The following is an 8,327-nucleotide window of genomic DNA, read 5'->3' as shown; positions in this document are numbered from 1 at the left end:
CCAAAGCCCGTACTCTTTCCACTGAGCCACGCTGCTTCTCTGTTTCTCTTATTAATTATTCATAATAATAATGATTGTATCTGACAGCACTGTTTTAAGCACTGGGGTAGATCCAAGGTCATCAGGTTGGATGCAGTCCCTGCTCCACACGGGGCTTATGGGCTTAATTCCCATTTTACAGATGAAGGAACTGAGGCACAGAGAAGTGAAGTGACTTGCAAGTGGCAGGGCCAGGACTGGAACCCAGGTGCTTCTGACTCTCAGGTCCTCCCTCTTTCCATTAGGCCTCGCTGTCTCTTCTGACAGCCCATCACTCTCCCCACTTTCAGAGACTTCTGAAAATCACATCTCCTCCAAGAGCCCTTCGCCGACAAAGTCCTCATTTTCCCTACTTGCTCTCCTTTCGGCCTCGCCGTTGCACTTGGATTTGCCCTCCTTACTCTCCCCACTCTCATCCCCACAACACGTATGTACATATTTGAAATTAATTTCAGTGTATGTCTCCCCCTCTAGCCCGTAACCTCCTCGTGGGCAGCAAATATGTCAGCCAACTCTGCTATGTGACACTCTCCAAATCGCTTAGTATAGTGTTCTGCACTAAGTGCTCAATAAAGACAACTGATGGATTGATTTGACTGTCATTGTCCGTTGAGGTTCTGAAACGGCTTCCTCTTCATTTTTTTTTGTAGGTGGTCACGGCAATCATTGGGATATGGTCAACCTCACGGTGATGAGGGAATTCCTCCTGCTGGGATTCTCGGAGGTCCGGGAGCTGCAGCTGGTCCACGCCGCGCTGTTCCTCCTGGTCTACCTGGTGGCCCTGGCGGGGAATCTCCTCATCGTCGCCGTCCTTGACCGGCGCCTCCGCACCCCCATGTACTTCTTCCTTAGGAACCTGTCCGTCATCGACCTCTGCTACATCTCCGCCACCGTACCCAAATCCATCCATGACTCCCTGACGGACCGTAGATCCATCTCCTTCCTGGGCTGTGCCACCCATCTCTTCTCGGTGACCCTGTTTGCCGCCTCAGAGGTGTTCCTTCTCACGGCGATGTCCTACGACCGCTACGCGGCCATCTGCCTCCCCCTGCGCTACGAGGTCATCATGGACCGAAGGGCCTGTGGGAAGATGGCGGCCGCCTCCTGGCTCGGCGGGGGGCTGTTTGCACTGATTGCGTCCTCTGGGACGTTCTCCCTACCCTTCTGCGGGTCTGTTCTGATCCGACAGTTCTTCTGTGATATCTCCTCCGTGGTCCGACTCTCCTGCTCCGAAACGCACCTCGTCGTCGATATGATCGAAGTCACCGGGTCCGGTTTGGGCTTCTCCTGCTTCGTCTCCATCATGGTCTCGTACGTGCACATCTTCCGGGCCGTGCTGAGGATGCCGGCCACTGAGGGCCGGGCCAAAGCCTTCTCCACCTGCCTGCCCCACCTCACCGTCACGACCTTGCTTTTCACCTCGGTTGCCTTCGGTAACTTACATCCACCCTCAGACTCCTCCTCAGCTCTGGGCCGGCTGGTGTCCGTGTCCTACACGGTGGTGCCCCCCGCCCTCAACCCCCTCATCTACAGCCTGAGGAACCGCGACGTGAAGGCCGCCATGGGGAGGGTCCTAGGTGGGAGTCCTTTCCCCCAGGGTGGAAAGTTTCTAATGATGCCTTGATCCTTTGGTTTCTCTCTCCTTGGATTGACTCTGAGCAAAGGCATCAGAGAAGCAGCGTTTCCGAGTGGAAAGATCCCGGGCCTGGACGTTAGAGGACCTGGGTTCTAATCCCAGCTCTGCCAAGTGACCACTGTGAGACCTTGGGCAAGTCACTTAACTTCTCTGGACTTCAGTTTCTCCATCTGTGAAATGGGGATTAAATCCTACTCCTTCCTACGTAGACGGTAACTGGGACAGGGATTGTTTCCAACTCCTTTATCTTGTTTCTTCCCCAGCACTTAGTACAGCCCATGTTACATCGTAAGCTCTTAACAGATGTTATTTTAATTATTACCCCCACCTTTCAGGGTGCCCTTCTGCGCTTGGTCATTTTTCTGCTCTCGGCCCTTCAGGCAGGATCGATTATACTAAGCACTTAGTGGTGTTCTGCACAGAGTGAGTGCTCAATAAATGTGTTTCAATGAATTGATCGATCGATGAACTGTATTTATTGAGCACTCACTGTGTCCTGAGTACTGTACTAAGCACTTGGGAGAGTATAATAGAACGCTAGAACAGACACATTCCCTTCCAAAGGGTTATTACACTCTAGACATGGAGACAGACATTAATATCAATAAATGTATTACAGATATGTACATATGCGTCTTTGGATGGGGGTTGAAAAAGGGAGTAAATCAGGGGGACGCAGAAAGAGGGGGGAGACAAGGAATTGAGGGCTTAGCCGGGGAAGGCCTCTTGGAGAAGTTGTGCCTTCAGTGTAGCAGTGCATCCTATGTGGAGTTGAAGACATACAGTGAGGGTGAGAATGGAATATCGAACGACGTTGACACAAGGAGCGTAGTCTTAGAGAGAGCAGGGAGGGTAGCGAGTGGGATCAGGAGTGGGAGGGTTAAAGTGAGGTCTGGATGAAGGAGGACTAGTACATCCAGAGCATTTTGCAAGGGCCGCCCCACAGCCGTGAAGCGGGTGAAGCGCATGAAGCCAGCGGGTCACTGCTGAAAAACCACGATGGACATCTCGTTGTCATTTCTGCAGTTCCTCTGGAGGTTTTCCCCTTGAGACGCACGCCCGTGTGACGGATCACAGGGTCCCCAGGGGGGTTGTCACGTGGGGGAGGGCAACTACCCCACCCAAGGTCCCCAAGGTCCCCGGCAGCGCCGGGCCCGAACAGGACATAATGAGACCCCTCAGCCCAACCTGTGACCCGTCCCTGGGGGGGAGTCCCGCTGGGAGCTTTTCCTGAAAGGCCCGGCTACGCCGAGGGCCTGACGCACTCCAAGCAGGAAGTCAGAAGAGCCGGGACTCCGCACACCTGCCAGAGATCCTCCCGCGGCCGACGTCCGGGAGATGCGGGGGACGGTTGATGGACGACACAGACCTGAGCCCCCTCGCTCCCGGCTGACCAGTGAGTCTGGACTGTTGAGAGCACGGGTGGGTAGGGGGTATTTCAGGGGAGCCGGAGGAGACGGAGAACTAGAATCTCCTCAAGCCTCCATGCATAAAACAGATCTCTCCCCGCGGCGTCTCCATGGCTCCCCATCCCCTGGATCGACTGGGTGGGCGGCGGGGATGGACGGGGATGGATCAGGACAAACGATCTGGGTGGCCCAACAATCTTATTTATCAGGCACTTACCATGTGGAGAGCACCATGCTAAGTGCTGGGGACAGTAAAATATAAGATCGGCAGACGTATTCCCTGCTCATAAGGAGTTTACAGTCTAGAAGGAGAGGCAAACATTAACAGAAATATTTGGATTATGGATCTATATATAACGGTCATGGGATCTAGAGAGTGGTGAAGAAAGGGGGCAAATTCAAGTGAAGGGCAACACGGAAGGGAGTGTGAGAAGAAGAAATCAGGAATCAGTAGGGGAAGGCCTCTTGGAGGAGCTGTGATTTTAATAAGGCTTTGAAGGTGAGGAGAGTGAACCTCTGACGGCTACCAAGAGCGAGGAAATTCCAGGCAAGACACTAGACGTGGACGGGATGTCGTTGGCCGGAGAGATGAGATGGAGGTACGGCGAAAAGGTTGGCATGAGAGGAGCAAAGTATGAGGGCTGGCTTGTAGTGGGAGAGTAGCGAGGTGAGATAGGAGGGGGCCAGGGGATTGAGAGCTTTAAAGATGACGACGAGGAGTTTCTCTTTGACACAGAGGTGGACGGACAACCGCTGGAGGTTCTTGAGGAGTGGGGAAGCACGGTTGGAGCTGGTAACGTCGGCCGTCTCAGTGGTGTTTACTAAACACCTACTATCAGAAGAACATCGTGCTCAGTTCTGAGGGAGAGAAAGACGGTGGCTACATTAGACACAGTCTTCTGAGAGGGCCGTCACTGACAAGTAAATGGGGGTTAAGCTCACGTGGGAGAAAAAAGGCTCTCCTACCCCAGATTTGCCAAGAAACAGGAGACCACATCTGGGGTGAGATCATTTAATTGACTGTGCTCGGCACAGCGCTCTACACGTAGTAAGTGGTCAAGATATGGGATCGATTGATTGATATTGGTTTCCTTCTGCCTGAAGATCGAAGGTTGAGAGAGGGAGCTTCTCAGGGTCACCCAGTCCAGACATTTGGTTCGTCTAAAACCAACCTACGCACTGGATTTTGGTCTCATCTATCCCTCTACTGTTGCTCAGGCCTTTCCACTGGCCTTGAACTCCCTCCCTCTTCATATAATAATAATAGTGATCGTATTTGACAGCACTGTTCTAAGCACTGGGGTAGATCCAAAGTTATCAGGTCGGACACAGTCCCTGCTCCACATGGGGCTCATGGCCTTAATCCCCATTTTACAGATGAAGTAACTGAGACACAGAGAAGTGAAGTGACTTGCCCAAGATCACACGGCAGGCAAGTGGCAGAGCCAGGACTGGAAGCCAGGTGCTTCTGACTCTCAGGCCCTCGGTCTTTCCATTAGGCCTCGCTGTCAACTCTGACAGCCCATCGCTCTCCCCACTTTCAGAGACTTCTTAAAATCGCATCTCCTCCAAGAGCCTTTCCCCAAGTCCTCATTTTCCGTACTTGCTCTCCTTTCTGCCTCGCCCTTTCACTTCGATTTGCCCTCCTTATTCTCCCCACTCTCATCCCCACAGCACTTGGGTACATATTTGAAATTCATTTCAATGTATGTCTCCTCCTCTAGCCCGTAAGCTCCTCGTGGGCAACAAATATGTCAGCCAACTCTGCGATGTGACACTCTCCAAATCGCTTAGTATAGTGCTCTTCACAAAGTAAATGCTTCATGAATACAATTGATTGATTGATTTGACTGTCATTGTTTTTTGAGGTTCTGAAATAGCTTCCTCTTCATTGTTTCTGTAGGTGGTCTCGGCATCCTCTGGGAAATGGTCAACCTCACAGTGATGAGGGAATTCCTCCTGCTGGGATTCTCGGAGGTCCGAGAGCTGCAGCTGGTCCACGCCGCGCTGTTCCTCCTGGTCTACCTGGCGGCCCTGGCGGGGAATCTCCTCATCGTCACCATCACCACGCTCTACCGGCGCCTCCACACCCCCATGTACTTCTTCCTCAGGAACCTGTCCATCCTCGACCTCTGCTACATCTCCGTCACCGTCCCCAAATCCATCCACGACTCCCTGACCAAACGTAGATCCATCTCCTTCCTGGGCTGTGCCGCCCAGTTCTCCTCGGTGGTCCTGTTTCCCGCCTCAGAGATGTTCCTCCTCACGACCATGTCCTACGACCGCTACGCGGCCATCTGCCTCCCCCTGCGCTACGAGGTCATCATGGACCGAGGGGCCTGTGTGAAGATGGCGGCCGCCTCCTGGCTCAGCGGGTGGCTGTTTGCACTGATGTTGTCCTCTGTGACGTTCTCCCTCCTCTTCTGCGGATCCATCCTGATCCCACAGTTCTTCTGCGATATCGCCTCAGTGGTCCGACTCGCCTGCTCCGAAACGCACCTCATCGTTGATGTGTTCTTAGTCACCGGGGCCCTTCTGGGCTTCTCCTGCTTCTTCTACATGGTCATCTCGTACGTGCATATCTTCCGGGTCGTGCTGAGGATGCCGGTCACCGAGGGCCGGGCCAAAGCCTTTTCCACCTGCTTGCCCCACCTCGTCGTCATGACTGTGTTTTTCACCTCGGCTTCCTTCGGTACCTTACGTCCACCCTCAGACTCCTCCTCAGCTCTGGACAGGCTGGTGTCCGTGTTCTACACCGTGTTGCCCCCCGCCCTCAACCCCCTCATCTACAGCCTGAGGAACCGCGACGTGAAGGCCGCCATAGGGAGGGTCCTAAGTTGGAGTCCTTTCCCCCAGGATAGGAAGTTCCTAATGATGCCTTGATCCTTCGCTTTCGCTCTCCTTGGATTGACTCTGAGCAAGACTCACCCATCTAGAGAAGTAACGTTTCCCAGTGGAAAGACCCCGAGCCTGGGAGTCGGAGGACCCGGGTTCGAATGCCGGCTCTGCCACGTGACCACTGGGAGACCTTGGGCAAGTCACTTAACTTCTCTGGGCTTCAGTTTCTCCATCTGTGAAATGGGAATTAAAACCTACTCCTTCCTACTTAGACGGTAACTGGGACAGGGATTGTTTCCAACTCCTTTATCCTGTTTCTACCCCAGTATTTAGTACAGTCCATGGCATATAGTAAGCTCATAACAAATGTGATCATTATTATTATTACCTCCACCTTTCAGGGTGCCCTTTTGTGCTTGGTTATTTTTCTTCTCTCAGCCCTCCAGGCAGGATCGATTATACTAAGCGCTCAGTGGTGTTCTGCACACAGTGAGTTCTCTATACATTTGTTTCAATGAATTGATCGATCGATGAACTGTATTTATTGAGCACTCACTGTGTCCTGAGTACTGTACTAAGCACTTGGGAGAGTATAATAGAACGCTAGAACAGACACATTCCCTTCCAAAGGGTTATTACACTCTAGACATGGAGACAGACATTAATATCAATAAATGTATTACAGATATGTACATATGCGTCCTGTGGCTGGGCGGTTGAAAAAGAGAGCAAATCAGGGGGACGCAGAAAGAGGGGGGAGACAAGGAATTGAGGGCTTAGCCGGGGAAGGCCTCTTGGAGGAGATGTGCCTTCAACGTAGCAGTGCATCCTATGTGGAGTTGAAGACATACAGTGAGGGTGAGAATGGAATACCGACGGACGTTGACACAAGGCGAGTAGTCTTAGAGAGAGCAGGGAGGGTAGCGAGTGGGATCAGGAGCGGGAGGGTTAAAGTGATGTCTAGAGGAGGGAGGATTGGAAATCCAAAGCATTTTGCAAGGGCCGCCCCACAGCCGTGAAGCGGGTGAAGCGCGTGAAGCCAGCGGGTTACTGCCGAAAAACCAAGATGGACATCTCGTTGTCATTTCCGCAGTTCCTCTGGAGGTTCTCCCCGTGAGACACACGCCCGTGTGACAGATCACGGGGTCCCTAGGGGGATTGTCACGTGGGGCAGGACAACTACCCCACCCAAGGTCCCCAAGGTCCCCGGCGGCCCCGGGCCTGAGCAGGACATAATGAGGCCCCTCAGCCCAACCTGTGACCCGTCCCTGGGGGCGGGGGAGTCCCACTGGGAGCTTTCGCTGAAAGGCCCGGCTTCGCCGAGGGCCCGACGCACTCCAAGCAGGAAGCCAGAAGAGCCGGGACCCCGCACACCTCCCGGAGATCCTCCCGCGGCTGATGTCCAGGAGATGTGGGGGACGGTTGAAGGGCGACAGAGACCAGAGCCCCCTCGCTCCCGGCTGACCAGTGAGTCTGGGCTGTTGAGAGCACGGGTGAGTAGGGGGTCTTTCAGGGGATCCAGAGGAGACGGAGAACTAGAATCTCCTCAAGCCTCCATGGTAAAACAGATCTCTCCCCACGGCTTCTCCATGGCTCCCCATCCCCTGGATCGACTGGGTGGGCTGCGGGGATGGATGGGGATGCATCGGGGACAAACGATCTGGGTGGCCCAACAATCATATTTATCGAGCACTTACCATGTGGAGAGCACCGTGCTAAGTGCTGGGAAGAGTAAAATATAAGGTCGGCAGACGTATTCCCTGCTCGTAAGGAGTTTACAGTCTAGAAGGGGAGGCAAACATTAATAGAAATATATAGATTATGGATCTATATATAACGGTCATGGGATCCAGAGAGTGGTGAAGAAAGGGGGCAAATTCAAGTGAAGGGTGACATAGAAGGGAGTGTGAGAAGAAGAAATCAGGAATCAGTCAGGGAAGGCCTCTTGGAGGAGCTGTGATTTTAATAAGGCTTTGAAGGTGAGGAGAGTGAACCTCTGTCGACTACGAGGAGCGAGGAAATTCCAGGCAAGACATGAGACGTGGACAGGATGTCGTTGGCCGGAGAGATGATGAGATGGAGGTACAGCAAACAGGTTGGCATGAGAGGAGCAAAGTGTGAGGGCTGGCTTGTAGTGGGAGAGTAGCGAGGTGAGATAGGAGGGGGTGAAGGGATTGAGAGCTTTAAAGATGATGGTAAGGATTTTCTATATGACACAGAGGTGGACGGACAACCACTGGAGGTTCTTGAGGAGTGGGGAAAGACGGTCGGAACTGGAAACGTCGGCCGTCTCGGTGGTGTTTACTAAGCACCTACTATCGGGAGAGCACCGTGCTCAGTTCTGAGGGAGAGAACGACGGTGGCTACATTAGACCCGCTCCTCTGAGAGGGCCGTCACTGACAAT

The sequence above is a fragment of the Tachyglossus aculeatus genome, unplaced genomic scaffold (genome assembly GCF_015852505.1).
Source record: "Tachyglossus aculeatus isolate mTacAcu1 unplaced genomic scaffold, mTacAcu1.pri scaffold_144_arrow_ctg1, whole genome shotgun sequence".
Classification (NCBI taxonomy): Eukaryota; Metazoa; Chordata; class Mammalia; order Monotremata; family Tachyglossidae; genus Tachyglossus; species Tachyglossus aculeatus.
Note: the sequence above shows the minus strand (reverse complement) of the source record.